We start from the raw sequence: 16717 nt of genomic DNA, 5'->3' as shown, positions 1-16717 counted from the left end.
AGCACACATGGAAAGAGGTAAATGCCTCAAATGATTGTTAGTGCGCAGGAAGGTGTGCCTTCCGGCTCAAAAACAATCCTGCCTACAACGCAGGCAGCCTTGCATCACAGCGCAAGGGTAACTGTGTTAGGTCTAGGTAGCCAAATGTGCGCTAGCACTAAGGAAGGACAGGAATGTGCTTTATAATGTTAAATATAGTGCATTCCTGCCCTTTCAACCGCCGCGGTGCGTGCAGGTAACAGCGGTGGGGCAGTGTTGGGGGAGGGGGGTTTCGAGGGACGATGCAGAGGGAACATTAATTAATTAATTAATTTTCCCTCTGCGTCGTCCCTCGAAATTCCCTCCAATGCCGCCCCACCGCCCCGCTGCTGTTACCTGCATGGACCGCAGCTGCCTTTCACCCAGCGCAGGAACGAGGCTTGTTCTTTTGCACTGGGTGAAAAAATAATAGATTTGGGCCTTTGAGTTTAACCTTGCTTGTGAGCGTGTGCGCAGATCGCAATATGCACACTCATAGTAAATTACGCACAAATAAACATGCCTTGGTAATAAGTTCAAGTTAAATGGAAGAAGCATTCATAACCAGAGATCACAAAATACTTTGCAAGTCTTATTTACAGTATATACGTGACAGGGTATCTATACTACTACTGTTTAACAAAGGCCCTAAGTACTGCCTAAGGAAGGAGTCAGTGTCTAATATTATCAATGCAACAGCACTTTACTTAAAGTCAATTCCTCCCTACAAAGTAAAGAAAGAGGTTGGAGGGCTGAATCGACAATTTAGGGGATTTTATTACATTGTGGTCTTGGACAATATTTTAAATCGTAAATTCCTTGAAAAAGTGCAATGTGTGTGAGTCTCAGGAAAGGGCTTTTGGAAATGCGGGTGGGAGTTAGCTCTATATTTAACTTTATTACATCAGATATTTGGTTTCTGAATTAAGCATCAGAAATTCAGGTTAACTGATGCCCCACAAGTATTATACACCTGGCTGGGAGCCACATCCTGTGAAGACAGTGCTCGACCTTTGATTTGAAAAGCAGCAAAACAGTTGCAGTTCCACTTAAATACATTTTCTATGCAGTCTTTCACAAACCACGTTCTTTAAAAAAAAAAGTATCTTTTACCAGGTGCACTTTGACTATTCATTTTCATAAACGATGGCTAAAAGGCTGCACACAACTTATTTTTTTCTTTCAGAAATGAGTTTTTATAAATTCGCATCGCAAGGTAAAACTAACATCTCCTTTAACAGTTAGAAAAATGACAAGGTTGGAAAAACTGACCAAAGAAAACAGGAGTTGATTTATTTTTCACTGTGGCCAATGTCTATTACTCAAATGATGCAATGCGAACAAATGCAATTTCATCCCTGCAAATATTGTACATGAGTAAGTAGAATATAGAAAATGAGAAATTCTCCAAAATTGTATTGATATTTGAATGGTTTTCCAGTTTTGCACAATGACTTAAAGTGTATTGGGCCAAGTGTATTATTTCCATTCATAAATCGGCGATGCACAACATTCACACCAACTTTCAAAATGGGAATACAATTTGTGATATGGCCTATTTAATAACAGGTTGCACCTTAAATTGTACATTTGCAGGGGGTAATAAAACCACCAGCTTAAAGAATATTAATAACTTCATGACCGATTTGGGACGGGGTACTAGTTTGGCGCATTCCCATGTTTATTAGTGTTAGTTAATTTGGGAATCATTTGGGAACAATTGAAAAACAATGGGTGGCCCACGTTCCATGCATGGAACACCTTCCCAGGGCAGAGTAACTCAAGGCAGGAATATGTGCTGTGCTGTGTTGCTCCAGAATTACTATGCCATGCAGACCCTTGCATGGTAGCTCTTCGTAAAATAGTAAATCTCACTTAAGGCTTGCATTGCTCAAGCGTCATTTGCGTGGTGCAAGAGCAATGCAATCCATCCTTATGTAAATCTGGCCCCCGATTCATATTATTGCTACAGTTGTCCGTATTTGAAACATCAATTGAGAATTTCTGCAAAGCTTTCTTGGCCTCTTGAATCTTTGTGTGCTCAAGTATGGCTGAAATCTACTCACTCTCCTCGATTTCTTTCCATGATGTTGGCAATCATCTCTACAATGGAGATAATATTAAGATAACATTTTGAAGGACAGAATCAGCCTTGTCTTCAATAACTTGTGAATTAGTGAAAGCATTTGTCACAATTAATGAAGGAGTAATGTGGATTGTATGACTTGTTGGTGAATTGATTTATTTGTTGATCGGTTCAGACATCTTAGGTAGACTACCATTGAGGTCGTTAGTGTGAACTGTTTGAGACTCAAAGGCGATGGATATACATTTAGCCTTTATTGCCACCAATAAGTCACTGGAAAAAGATATCTCCGGACTTACACTTTCATTTTGACGTGAATCGTAGAGCTTACGAATATGATGGGCATTTCTGAGGCCACGTCTGAGGCAGGTAGATGAAATTATCACTCCAGAAAACATTTTAGAATTTTCCTTCAAGAAGGTTCGAAAAGGTACCTAATTCTGTTACTTGTGCACAGTTGCACATATTGACCACATGTCTGTTGAAATATCTTGTAATATAGTGACCTCATTTGTTGAATCAGCTTCAACGGTTTGTCAAACAGCAAAATTCAATGGAGATAGACCACTGCATGTGTGCGTCTTAATTTATATGCCAAGTCGTAACATAAAGGTATAGTCCCCAGCCCCACGCCTATTGGGGCATACGGTCTGCCACAATGAGAGGCTGCAACAAGTGGCGATGTACATTGTGCCCCACCTGAGGTGTGAGTTGTTGCGAAGTATATGCTCCAGAAAATACTCCACAAGCCGTAGAAAAAGTAAGGTAGATTTATTTGAAGAACCCAGCAGAAAGTTGAGAAGGACAGTTTGAACACTCCTCTTCCAGCCTCGATCTGCTTCACCCTCTCTCACTGGATTCTAAGGCTACAGAACGCTCTGTTTGGAATCCAGTGAGGTCAAGTGGAAGCGAGGACATAAACACAACACTTCCCCTTTCCCACCAAGCGATAAAAACAACAAGATGAAAATAATACAACCGTATTAGGGATACAAATATAAATTAGATGGTAGCTTAACTAGGTAATATTTCAAAAAGGATACAAATAAAATCTTGCTAAAATAAATTAAGAAGAACAGATATGTGTCATTTAATCTTTTAGGTAAATAGGTTTAACACATACACTCCCAGCCCTAGTTACTTCAGAACTTCTTTCAGAAATGCAATATTCTCTGGGTGCCACAATCATATCAGGACTGGAAAGATCATTGTGAGAATCACCATTTTCCGCCTCAGTAACTTGAGGAGAAACGGGTCTAGAACCACACCTCCCATATTCTGCAACACCTGAAATAGTTTCAGTATTACTAGGAAAATCTTCAATCCAGTCATAGTTAATTGGATGATGCTTAAAATGGCGATCTTGAGCTGAGTTGGGTTCAAATTCACCGCTAAATTTGGTAATCCTACTAGCATGCCACACTTTTCCATCACTTAACAAAGCAGAATTACACATTACTTAAAGAACTTTTAAAGGAGCAGAAAATTTGCTTTCACCTTTACGTGTCAATCTTCCTTTTTTTACTTTCACTACATCTCCAAAACAAAGATTTACTTTTTTTACATTATGAGTATGGTTAAAAACGTATTTTTGTTTGTGTTGATAATCCTCCAAAGACTTCCTTACTTTTTCAGCAGACCAAGACACAGAATTTGTACATTTTAACCAACCCATATTGTCTTTGGTGTGAGGAAGTCTTCCTCTCATGAGTTCAAATGGGGCATACCCTGAGGTCTCACAGCGAGTTACCCTGTCTGCATTGATGGTTTTTCTCAGTTCATCTTCCCAATTTTAGCAATTACTAAGAGACAATTCAATGACACCCTTAATGAATCTTTCTGCACAACCATCTCCTTCTATGGTTAATGCCAGTTTCTTTTATGAATTTCTTAAATGGTTCACTGATAAACTGTCCACCATTATCTGAAATGATGTCCTTGGGAAGACCTTCATGGCCAAATACATCAGCCGAAAACATGAGTACACCATCAGTATCTGGTTTGTCAACTATTTTGTATTCAGGCCACTTTGAAAAGTGGTCAACAGCAACGATTATGTATCTTGAAACACCATCAACATTCCTGACTGGGCCAAAAATATTGATGCCAATCCTCTCCCAGGACATGTGTGAGGAACAATTATAGGGTATAAGGGGGCTTTGTGAGTAGCCAAACCCTTATCAGAATTGGTGCACTGAACACAATTTCTAATTTCTCTTTTGATATCGTTATCAAGGCCCAGCTACCAATATGACTGTTTGCTTCTAGCCTTACATTTAACGATCCCCAAATGGCCTTCATGGCACAAGCCAATAGTTCTATTCCTAAAGTCTACAGGGGGAACAAGTCTTACATTTCTAATTAACAGTTCATCTTCAACAGATAAATAATTCCTAACTTCCCAAAAAGCAAGGAGATTCTTCTCTAATGTTGCAGGCCAACCTTTAAACCAAAGTTGAATCATTTGTTAGGGTTTTTGACCATTCATCATGAGAAATGCTTTGCAGCTTGTTCCCGAAAACAGAAGCCACCATCCAATTGTCCCATTCATTCTTTTCTTCTATGGTATTGCGAAGAGGACACCTTCTGAGAAAGTCAGCAATCCTATTACGAACCCCAGGGACATAAATTACATTATAAACATAATCAAGAAATTGGATGGAGATTCGTGAAATTCTAGGCGAGACATTACTGAGACCTTTCGATGTAAATACCTTGCTCAAGGGTTTATGACCAGTCCTGACAGTTACACACGTGCTCCAAATATGTTGCCTGGATTTTTTAAGAGCCCATAGACAACCTAGAGCCTCTCGTTCGATCACTAAGTATTTTTCCTCAGTGCAAGTGAGAGCTCTAGAAGCAAATGCCACAACACATTCACTGCCATTTTCTTGGTTTTGAGATAACACTGCACCAGGCCCTTCCCACTAGCGTCAGTGGTGATGATACTCTTGAGATTAGTAGAAAAACCCTTGAGTGCATGAGCAGAATAAATATCTCTTGTGATGCATTCAATACTGGATTGACACTCCTGAGACAAAGAAAAAAATACCCCTTCTTTAGAAGCTGTCTGATACTAAACATTTTTCCAAAGAAATTATGTATGAATTTTGAATAAAATTCTGCTAATCCTAAAAAGGATCTAACATCGTCCTTATTCTGGGGAGTAGGAGCATTCTTAATAGCTTCAACATTTCAGATTTAGGAAAAATCCCTTTGTAGTTAATTTCATGTCCTAAATAAGTAACACAGCTTCTAGCTAATTTGCATTTAGATTTGTCAGCTGTAAGCCCTTTAAGTTCTAATGTTTCAATAACTTTAATCAGAGTATTGTCATGCTCACTTCTATCAGACCCCATGACAAGTATGTCGTCTTGAAAAAAAAACTATATTCTTAGTGTCAACAAAAATCAGATGCATTAAACACTGAAACATTGCTGCAGCAGACGCCAGACCGAAAGGTACTCGCTTGAATTTAAAAAGACCCACAGGGGTAATAAACGCCCTTAGGTGTCTGCTTTCTACATGAAGAGGAACCTAGTGGTAAGCGGAGGTTAAGTCGATAGTGGAGAACACTTGTTTGTTTCTGGTGGCAGAAAGTAATTCTGAGATCTTGGGAAGTGGAAACACATCTATAAAAATGTTCTTGTTAAATTCTCTCAAGTCCACACATAGGCAGATACAACCATTGGCCTTACGTGCGACCACTAACGGAGCGACCCACTCAGAAAATTGAATTTGTTCAATTAAACCATTTTGAACAAGTTTGTTCAATTCCTTAATGACTTCCTCCTTGACAAGCTTGGGAATATTCCTGACTTTATGAATGCAAGGACGGGCATCTTTTTTGAGAATAATCTTGTGTGAAAAACCTTTCAGTACCCCAACACTACCCAAAAATACCTTAGGAAACTTAGAAATATTCATACTGTACTGTTTCTCATTTGTTTCTGCAACACTTAACACAGGATCAGCACTGTTGGGATTATTCCTAACTCACCCTGGTCCCACCATCCTAGGACGCACGGTCCAGATTCGGAGGCATAAAGTTTTCATTCAGCACTTCTAAAATTGAATTCAAAAGGTACTTTTTTTAATCAAATTAAGTCGATAGGTTCCCCAGTGTAACTAACAGGATGAAAGTCAGGGGTTTCTAAGATACTCCCAAGTTTCTCTTTTAAAGATTCCATCCAAGTGTTTTGGTTAACAATTGTATATGGTGAGCCAGATCAGCCATTAGTGTAACTGTAACTCCACCAATAACAATTTTGCATACAGGTTTCTTCCTAACAGTACTTCCGTCTTTATTAGGTTCTTCTATGACACAAATAACCTCCTCAGGGTCTGAATATTAATTTTCACATTCGTATTCAATAACAACACACTTAACAGACCTTGTTTTTTTTGACACACACAGGAATAGTGCCCCAGAACTTTAGTGCATCTTTGTCCTTGTGCAGGACACTTCTTGTCATGAGAAAGATGGGATGAACTTCCGCATCTATAACATTTACCTCTTAAGTCTACTATGCCTTCATTCTGAAAGCTTTTTAAAAAAATGTCTTTTCCTTGCCCACAATATCTCTATCATTTTTCTTCCTAGTATGATCTTCTTGGCGGGAACGAGTTCTAACAATTTTAATTACATCATCACTTTGAGAACTATTACTTGAGGCAATCACAGTCTTAGCACATCTGGATGTGAGTTCAGCCTTAGAAATTATAGAAGTGATTTCTCTTAGGCTGGAATCACCATTCATCTACAACTGATCTTGCAAATGTGTATTATTACAATGCATAACTAACTGATCACTAATCAGTTCTTCTTCTATTGCACCATATTTAGCAGTTAAAGCCAAATCTTTTAATGCTGCAATATAGTCATCCACTTTCTCATTAGTTCCTTGTTTATGGAGATAGAAATTATAGCGGTGTACAGCTTTACACACTGTGTGGGCAAAATAAGAGTCAAGGTCTGCTAGTGCATGTACAAAAACATCTCCTTCATCACCACTCCTGGGTTTCTTTTTCATACGATTATAAATACATAACCTACATTTACCTAAACAATAACAAGTATTTTCTTTTTTCTTTCAGGTGACATTTCTTCACTATCAAAAGCTTCTAAATAATTATTAAAGTGATCTTTCCACTCTTCCCGTTGTAAACTAGATACTTCACCTTCTTTCACCATAAATGATTAAGGGACCGGTAAATTAAGTGTAGCCATAATGAGAATGGAATGATTTATGAAGTATGGTAAGAGAGTAAAAGAAAGAAAGGTAAAATAAAATAATTACTGTCACCGTAAAATGATACACTGTGTGTGTATCACCGTAGACTGAGAAACATATTTCCTTTCCAATACAGAAGCACTATCAATGTGAAATAAATATTTGTTGTCACTGCAATATGATACTCGGTGTGTATCACCGTAGGTTGAAATATGGTAGACGTAGATGATTAATGTCACCGTAATAGGATACACGGTGTGTGTATCACCGTAGACTGAAACATGGCAGAAGTTGTTTCTTACTGAATCTGATGCTTTAAACAAACAGCTGAAGCAATTTGAGGCAATACCAGTAGTAGTTTGAGCGATTAGCCATTTCCGATCTCTTTTGCTAGGTAACGCTAGACGCTTCCTGTAACACCGCAGAGAGTCTCTCATCACAACGTAGGAGGTGTCTTCATGAAAATAGGAATACGACCGTTGCTAGGTTACAAAGTAAGCCTCATTATGTTTCGTGAGACGAGTGTTGTCATAACACTAAGTAGTGTGTAGACGTGTAACTGAGGACGCCTTTACGCTGCAAGACTACGTAGTTTCTTGAAATGGTAAGCACGGATCCGGAATGGCAGCGAGACACAGAATGCGGTTGCTTTCAAACAACGCATCCAATTCAACCGCTGTGCAACTGGCAATCCAAAGAGAATCCAAAACGCGCTAAACATTGCCAAGCTAATGAAAGTACTCAAAGCAAATCACTTACTTCTAGTAGTAGAATAAAGTCAAGTGATGAAGTAAGATTCCCAAACAGGAACAGTATCCCTCGTAGATGTGGGTTCAATCTTGCTGGGTTCAAGGCCATCCTGTCGCCAATGTTGCAAAGTATATGCTCCAGAAAATACTTCACAAGCCATAGAAAAAGTAAGGTAGATTTATTTGAAGAACCTAGCAGAAAGTTAAGAAGGACAGTAAAACACTCCTCTTCCAGCCTTGATCTGCTTCACCCTCTCTCACTGGATTCTAAGGTTACAGAACACCCAGTTTGGAATCCAGTGTGGTCAAGTGGCAGTGAGGACATAAACACAACACAAGTCATCCCATTCTGCCTCACCTTGAGTGTCACGCCCGCCGGGAGACTCCACATTGATTGGTGGGAAGAGGTGGTCAGCTGTGCTGCCTCCTGTGGGTGTTTTTGATAAGCCGCCTCCCTAGTGCCTGCTTGACCTGTGGAAGTGATGGTCCTTGGACCCCAATGCAAGCAGCCATCCTGGTGGGAGCAAGTCTGCCCTGTGCCTCGCCACCTGCTGGCTGCAAAGTGATACTGTAACCTTTTGATGGCGTTCAATATGCTGTTGGCCATAGGCATTGGGACTGTAGGACAGTGGAAGCCAGCGATGTCCTTATATCGCAGCACCTGTGTGAGGTCCCCCTGACATTATTCCCCAGGTGGCCCAGCATCAAGGTGTGCCTTCAGAAGCATGCTTTATATACTAAGGAGCCACTGCTTGACTGACCCTGATTCTCTTTTGGCTGGTGCCCGCTGGTGTGCATGTGCACCCGGTCTGCACCGCTCCTGGCAATGGCGACGGCACACCCTCCTTATGGAAGAAGACCAGCGGCAGCTGGCCCAAGGAACCCAACACCGGCCAACTCCTGTCCATGCAGCCCTTCCAGTCCCACAACTATTTAGTTAACTCATTGACTCGGCCGCAGCAGTGCCATGATGGAAGACTTGAATCGGCAAACCCAACAACTATTTTCCTGCCACAGGTGAGATGAACAGCACAGTGAAGAGGTCCTTGCTGCTACACTTCGGAGATGAGGAAATATGCCTTGCGTTTCACAACCTTTCTAACACCGGAGATGATCAGGACTATGATGTGGCATTCTTGAATGCTCACTATGACCCTCAACTTAGTATGACTATGAATTATTTATTTTGCTCCAAACTCATCAGTGGGAAGATGAAACAATCAATGGGTTCCATGTGTGCCTGAGGGCCCTGGCAAGTACCTGTGCTAATAACAACCAGCACAAGGAGGTCCGTGCGCAACTCATCCAGGGTTGTCACTCTGCTGTCCTGCAGCGTCTCATCCTCTGCCAACTGGGATCAAACCGGAGGACATTCTAATCACCGCACACTTCCACAAACTGGCCAACAGTTGAGCAGAAGTGATGGAGCACACATTGGCCCAACACCTCACCTCCCCCGCTGGTGAGCAAGGCTCTGAATGTAAATAAGGAAGTAGTGGATGTGGTTCCCCGACTTCTGCCATCACCCCAGACTCAGAAACTGCCAAAGCCAGCTAAATGCAACAGTTGTCGCCATGACAAACATGCCACCGACATGTGCCTGGCACACTGCTGTTCATGCTCAAAGTGTGGTAAACCCTACCACTTTGCCAGTGTCTGCTAGGTTAGGAAGACCACGGCATGCCCCAAGGACAAGTCTGCAATGAGGCAATTATCTCTAGAAGATGAGACCAGCTCCACGCCTGTTAGAGGAGTATATCACAAGCGATGACAAAGAGACGTTCATGATCTCATACACTGAGGAAGCACGAAAGAATGCATGCCCTCCTTCAATGTGTGATGTGCTCATCCCAGGGTGCAAAGCTCATTAGCTAATGGGCACCAGGAGTTTGTTAATGTTATGGACTGACATCAGCACATGCTGCTGATACCCCACTGCCACTGTCACCCAGCTCTGTGAAAATGAATGCCCACGGAAGGCAGATGCCACTGGCACTGGTAGGGAGCTCTGCAGGTGGAAGTAACCAATGGGGATATTTGGGAAATTGTCAAGTTTCTTGTAATAGAAGAAGACAGCAGCACTGTGCTTGATTGCAGGATGACAGAAATAATGGAGATGGTGATTTTTGCCATATCTGAGCCTCTTCGAGTGTTGACAAAAGTTGAGTCTGAGGAGTTGTAAATTGAATGGGCTGCAGGTGCTTTTGAAGGACTAAAGAATGTTCTGCTCAGTGGTGCAACTATGTCCTACTTTGATTCACAACTTCCCACAGAGCTAACTGTCGATATCAGCCCCAAAGGTCTCAGGCAGTATTTACTCATGAGCAGCCCCCAGGTATGTAGGTACCGATCGCATACGCCAGCCGTGCGTTGACAGAGGCTGAGACTAGGTAAGCCCAAATTGAGTTCGAACCACTCACCATCCGTGGGGGTTTAAGCATTTACACTTATATGCGGGTAAGGACTTCAAGTGGTGACTAATCACAAACAGTTGGTGGGCCTGCTTGTAGGCACGTCGAGAAACACACACATATTGAGAAGTGGGCAGTGCATCTGCAACCTTATGACTTCCTGGTGCTTTCCCAACAAGGAGCCAGCAACCTGGTGGACTAGCTCTGTTAACACCCCCGCCATAACAGGCAGCAAGCGATCAGGATGCAGACGGATTTGTCAACATGGCCCTGCAGGCTGCATGTTCAAAAGCACTGTCCATTGATGAGACTAAGGAGGCTATGGCCGAAGACAGCTGCCTGCAAATAGGAGTTCAAGTCCTTCAGAAGTACCAGTGGAAATGATTCCTAGAGAGCATCAAGCACTGGAGCTTGGGGGACCGGATGGTAATGTCCCAACTCTGTAGAGTGAGAGATGACCTCTGTTCTACAAAAGAGGTTGTCATCAAGAATGGGGGCAGTGCTTCATAGCGCCCTCATCACTCTGGGAAAGAAGAATGTACTTGGCTCATCAAGGCAACAAAGGAGTGGCAAAGACAAAAGACAGGCTCTGCAAAAAAGTGTGGCTTCTTGGAATTAACACAATGATATATTAGATGGTCACAGCGTGTCACCAGTGCCAAATCACCAACCCACAACCTGCTAGGATTCAGACGGAGGAAGCCAACACTGCTCCGTGTAGCCTGCTGAGCATTTACTTCAGCAGTTTCCTGAATGGGCATCACATGGTCATAATCTTAAACAGCTACTCAAAATACCAGGTTGTTGAGGTAACAACTTCTACCATCTTCTCTGCCCTCCAACATATGCTGGAATTTTTTTTAATTACCTTTGGATTACAGTACATCATCAAGACTGCCAGCGGGCTGCCATTTCATGGCCAGAACCTCAAGGAGTCTCTTCAGTCCCTGGGGGTGTCCCACTGCTGAATAACGCCCCAACGGCCCAAAATCGTAAATCGTAAATCATACGTTCTTATATAGCTCCTTTCACCGTAAGGTCTCAAGGCGCTTGCTTTGGGAACCCGCCCTGGCCTTTCCCTGCGAGATTACCCCTACTGGGCATCCCCAAGGTGAAGACCAGGCATCCCATCGCGGTGGGGCCGTAGTGGAGATTAAGCAAGCTATTGCCCAGAGTTGCAGAGTGTGAACCCATGATTCGAGTAGGCACCGAGGCGAGAATTATCGAGTCCGTGGACATTTTGAGCTCAAGACCCTGCCACGTCGGGTATTGAACCCTGGTCCCGGGTCTGACCTCTGCATAAGGGACTGCCTGCTCTAACCGGTAAGCCACACTTCTCCCTACTTCGCCCTACACCAACAGAGAGGCAGAAAGATTTATGAGGACCCTGAACAAAACCCTGCAGATTGGAGTGTCTCAGGAGGAAGAGTTAGAATGGTGTCTGCACCACTTTTGGTGATGCCACATTGACACACTGTATAGCATGACATCCCAGCTGCAGTTGGCCTTGTTATTTGGGCAGCAATGAGAGATAGTATTCTGATTGGGTCTGATTGGAGGCAAGAGCCCATGAATGCTGTGGCAGACCAAGTGAGGAGAAAGGCCTCCAATTACCAGGCCAGTCTAGCCAGGCAGGCTTCAAATCCACTGCTGCAATTGGGAGACACAGTGGTGTTATGAGATCAACGTTCTTGGTGGAAGTTTAGCACACCCTTTGAAATAGATCATTGGTGAGTCACAGAGTGGAAAGGCAACATTGTCACTGCTGCAAGAGAGGCAAAACTGGTGACAAGTTAACACCTCCTGGTTTAAGCGGGTGTCGGATCCAGATGAACCGATGTTCCTGGCACAGTGATCGAGGAGGTGAGAGACAACAGGGACTGGACAGGGATGAGCCAGTTGACCAAGCAGGAAAACCCAGAGGCAGAAGCATCCAAACATGAAGGAGAAGATAATCCTCTGGGTACTGAGAGCAGCACTGTAACCCTGCAGGTCGCCACCAATAGACGATCAATGATAGAGCTGTAACAGGTAGCCAGTCAGCCGACCACCGCTATCACCTGCTGCCCAGTCCCCGGCGGAACACAGAGCTTTGTGATTTAATGCAGTAGCACAACTCTGAATGATGAGGTACTTTCATTACATTTGTTGTTTTTATTTTCTATTGTTTGTTTTGCCTTCCTGTGATGTTTTGTTTTTGTGGCAGCTTTTCAAGCCACTTTCGTGGTGGTCATACATGCCTGCCTACTAACGTGGAGAAGGGTATAGAGAGCCACCTCACCATGCAGGCAGGGGGTAAGATGTCCATGCACCTCTCGGCCGGGTGCAGCTAAGAGTATAAATGAAAGGCTGTGACGCACCGTTTGTGTGTGTCGGCATTTATGGGCCAAGTAGTAACATACAGTTCCAGTCCCCAGCCCCATGCCTATCGGGGCCTACAGTCTGCCACACTGAGAGGTTACAACAGTGAACACTATAGCAGGAGACAGTCCAATAGAGCACACTGTAGAGGGTCTAGATGCAAACAGGATGAAGAAGGAGGAAACAGAGGGGAACGAGCCAGGCCTGACGCTTCTGTGAAACGCTAAAAGCAATGGGTATCATCTCTTTTCTCTTTGGAGACGCTGACATTGTTTTTTCCATTTTTTTAACAAGTTCTTCCTCTTGAGTTTGTCACTTCTAGTACCATACAATTCCTGATTGAGTGATAACTGCACTCTAAACATTTATCTATAAATAATGCTAATAATATTTAATCATTTTTATCAGAAAGGCTAGCTTGATAACATGCCCTACCCAGGGCTGGGTATTTGGCACGAGGAGTGACTGATCATTCCCTGAGGAGAAATAGACTTGAACGTGGATTTTTAGTACCCCAAAGAATCCAAACTAAGTACAAACATTATGAAACAAGCACAAATGTTTTTTAAATAGAAATATTTGAGTGGACTGTGCAGGCCACAATAGCTGGGAGGCCTTAAAACTAGTACTGCAAATGTACTTACTTTCCAGAGCAGTGGGGTAGGAAAGGTAAGGAACAACAGCCTGTGAGGTTCTTGAAAAATACCTACTGTACTGAGACTTGACCATATCAACACCACAACCAGTGAGACCAATTTGTATGAAGAGGGAGGAATACAAGATCCTATTCATTAACATTGAAAGAGCACATTCCCTTTGCACACAAAAAAGTTAAATGATACCGTAACAACAAAGTGGGTAACCTCTTAGCTTGGCTGGCCAGAAGAGAGACGCGAGCATGACAGGTTAATATGACAAGTGGTGATAGTGGAGGCCATGTACTGACAAACTCACGGTAGCCTACCAATTTGTGCAATATTTCAGGAAATGTTAACAGGTCCAAATTGAAGGACAGACTAGAAGCTTTCATGACTGATGTTGTGGTCTTGAGATTAGGAGTCAACTAGGTAGGGATATGTAAGTTGTAGAAAATTAATTAGGTGTCGGATAGCTACAGTCTGTAAAGGCAGCATGAATAATTGGGTTCCCTATGAAACTTTGTGAATGAATGCTAGGAACAGTCTCCACTCCCTCGCTACAGTACATCAAGAGCCAATATTTAGTGGTATACGTTTCCACATCTATGGACTGCTACAATTACTTTCATATATAAAGAAGGGAAGGATAGGAATGATAGCTCCTAATACCACCAGATATCATTATTAAATGTAGAAAGAAAATGACTGGCCAAAATCCTGACAGACTGCTCTGAAGTTTACTAGAATTGAACTACTCAAATCAATCTGAGATTGTTCCAGGGTGATCTTCTTGTCTCACTGTGCTATATATTAACCTCTACATGGTGTCTCGTGTCTGTGAATTGATAGCTATACTATTGCCCAGTGCCAAGAAGTGCTTTCATTCAATTGATTGAGCTTTTTTGTTCAAAGTACTCGATCTGATGGGATTAACCCATTTTAATATCATCGGTTTGCTTACTATCAAAGGCCTGCCTATCCAGAGCCATAGTATATGGAATGATATCTCAAATGTTTCCCAAAGAAATGAGAACTAGATGAGATTTCCCTTGTCTCTAGTGCTATTTGCCCTATTAGTGGAACCACTTTCCAGGTGGACATGTAAAGAGGCTCTTATTAGAGGAAGGACACACATTCTGATGATATCCTGCTCTTGATCCAAAAGATTGTAAAAGTGTAACAAAATAAGGCTCTTTGCAGATGCCCCCTACATTTTGTTCCCATTTGGACTGTTAGATGCTAGTTTTCAATGCTGACAGTGCACCGAAACCTGCTAACCAGTCTCCAGTGCTATACCCCTAAAACTGTTATGTTCAACTTGGTAACTCCAAAAAGGTAAAGAATGAACTCTCTTATTAGTATATAGTATCCAGGCCATATGTGGTAAATGCCTCCCCAAGGCTGCAGCGTGGTTTTTTGGCACCCTTACTGACCCAAGTAAACTACTGGGGGCAGGCCTGCATTGCAGATTGCAGGAGCAGTGCAAACTGCTCGACTGTGCCCTTACCATGTGTGGCATAGTCAGTACGCCATTTTTAATCTATGTCAGGCTGACCCTACGGAAAGCCTCCTGAACCTAGGAGGCAGGGTGCAGTATATAAAAGGTGAGCACATATAAAAGTAAGCCGAAATTTCTACAGTTGCGTTTTCCATTGGAAGTAGTGTTAGCGGTCCATAGAATAACATGGGCTGCCACCCAGGCATCCTTGAGGTTGGCAGTTACTTTATTATACTGCCAAAATATGTCATAAAAAAAGAAGAAACGAGTGAGAGGCACCCTAAATGGCAGTCAAAAACACATTTATACAAAGAACGGTTATCAATGTCTCCCCATAAGTTCTACTTCAGAGTTACAACTTCATGTAGATGCCACAATGCAAGTATAGTTGATACATTTGTTCTTTATTTCATACTTAAAAGCAACAAAGACATGGACACAGCCAACGTGTTTTGCCCCATAGACACAGGGACTACTTCAGAGCTGTTAAAAAACATATATAACCACACTTTAAGCCACAAACAGAGTATTGATCAGTGCAAGTGATTAAAAGACATACCGAAAATTGTTGTAACCCTGAGAAACAAAGATTTTTTAGCTCAAGCCAAAATATGTCATATTTGGTATCAAACAACATGCCTTCTCACCTCTGACATGAATCTTGTGTCTTGGGTGATCTGGCATGCACCCAGGTGGCTACCTTAAAGGTTGCCCATTTTTGGCTCAGCTTCTCTGTGCTCTGGCTAGCCACATTTGCTGCAGCCCAAACAGGATTCTGACCTCCTGCCAGGCAGTGTGATTACTCACAGGAGTCAGGAACAAAGGCTTGTGTAGGAAAGAGGCCACACCTCCCTCCTCCCAAGCAGTCTAGTGAAGTGGCACATCAAAGCAGTGAGCTTCAAAGGCTACACTGCCTCTGATATGCATCAGGGCTGAGTCCCAGTGGAGGAAACAGTGCCCCCACTGCCCCAGGCACATCTACACCAGAGCAGGTAGGAAATTAGTCATTCAAAGAGGTGAACACCCGCAGAATGCTTGCCACATCTCAAGGGTGAGCAACCTGGTATGTTCACTAAAACTAGATTTCTGCCATCTCCAGGAGTGGCAGAATTGAGGGTTCTGGGTAGAAAAGGTGATCCACTCACCTGATGTGGTCACCTCAGGGGTGGACTAGCTGTATGGGTTAGGATCCCAGCTCTTGGGGGCATATTACCAAGGGCCTATCATATCAAGCCTATCATATCAATAAGGAGCTGGGAGACTTCGGGGCAGTGGCCGGCCATACCATTAACTGGCACAAATCGGTCATTTACGATCCTCAGGGGGCCCCTAGAGGGGAGTGCTTGCCCGAACAGCTCCTGCACACCACAGAGGGCTTCCGATATCTGGGGGTTTTCATCACCCGAGACGCCCGTCGTTCCTATACTGCTAACATTGACAGGATCCTGGTGGCCGCGAAGGCAGAAATGGATCGATGGCGACAACTCCCACTCACCATCCTGGGCAGGGCCGCCCTGTATAAAATGATCCTTTTACCGAAATTCTTATACGCCCTCCAAAACGAATATTACCCGCTGCCAGCTGCAACTACATCAAAAATACACGCTGACCTCCGCTCCTTCCTGTGGCTGGGGAAACAACCGAGAGTGGCACTAACGACTTTGCAGCGGCACCAATACAGCGGGGGCATCTCGCTACCCAACTTAGAGGCATACTACTGGG

This window comes from Lissotriton vulgaris, chromosome 6 (assembly GCF_964263255.1).
Source record: "Lissotriton vulgaris chromosome 6, aLisVul1.2, whole genome shotgun sequence".
Classification (NCBI taxonomy): Eukaryota; Metazoa; Chordata; class Amphibia; order Caudata; family Salamandridae; genus Lissotriton; species Lissotriton vulgaris.
Note: the sequence above shows the minus strand (reverse complement) of the source record.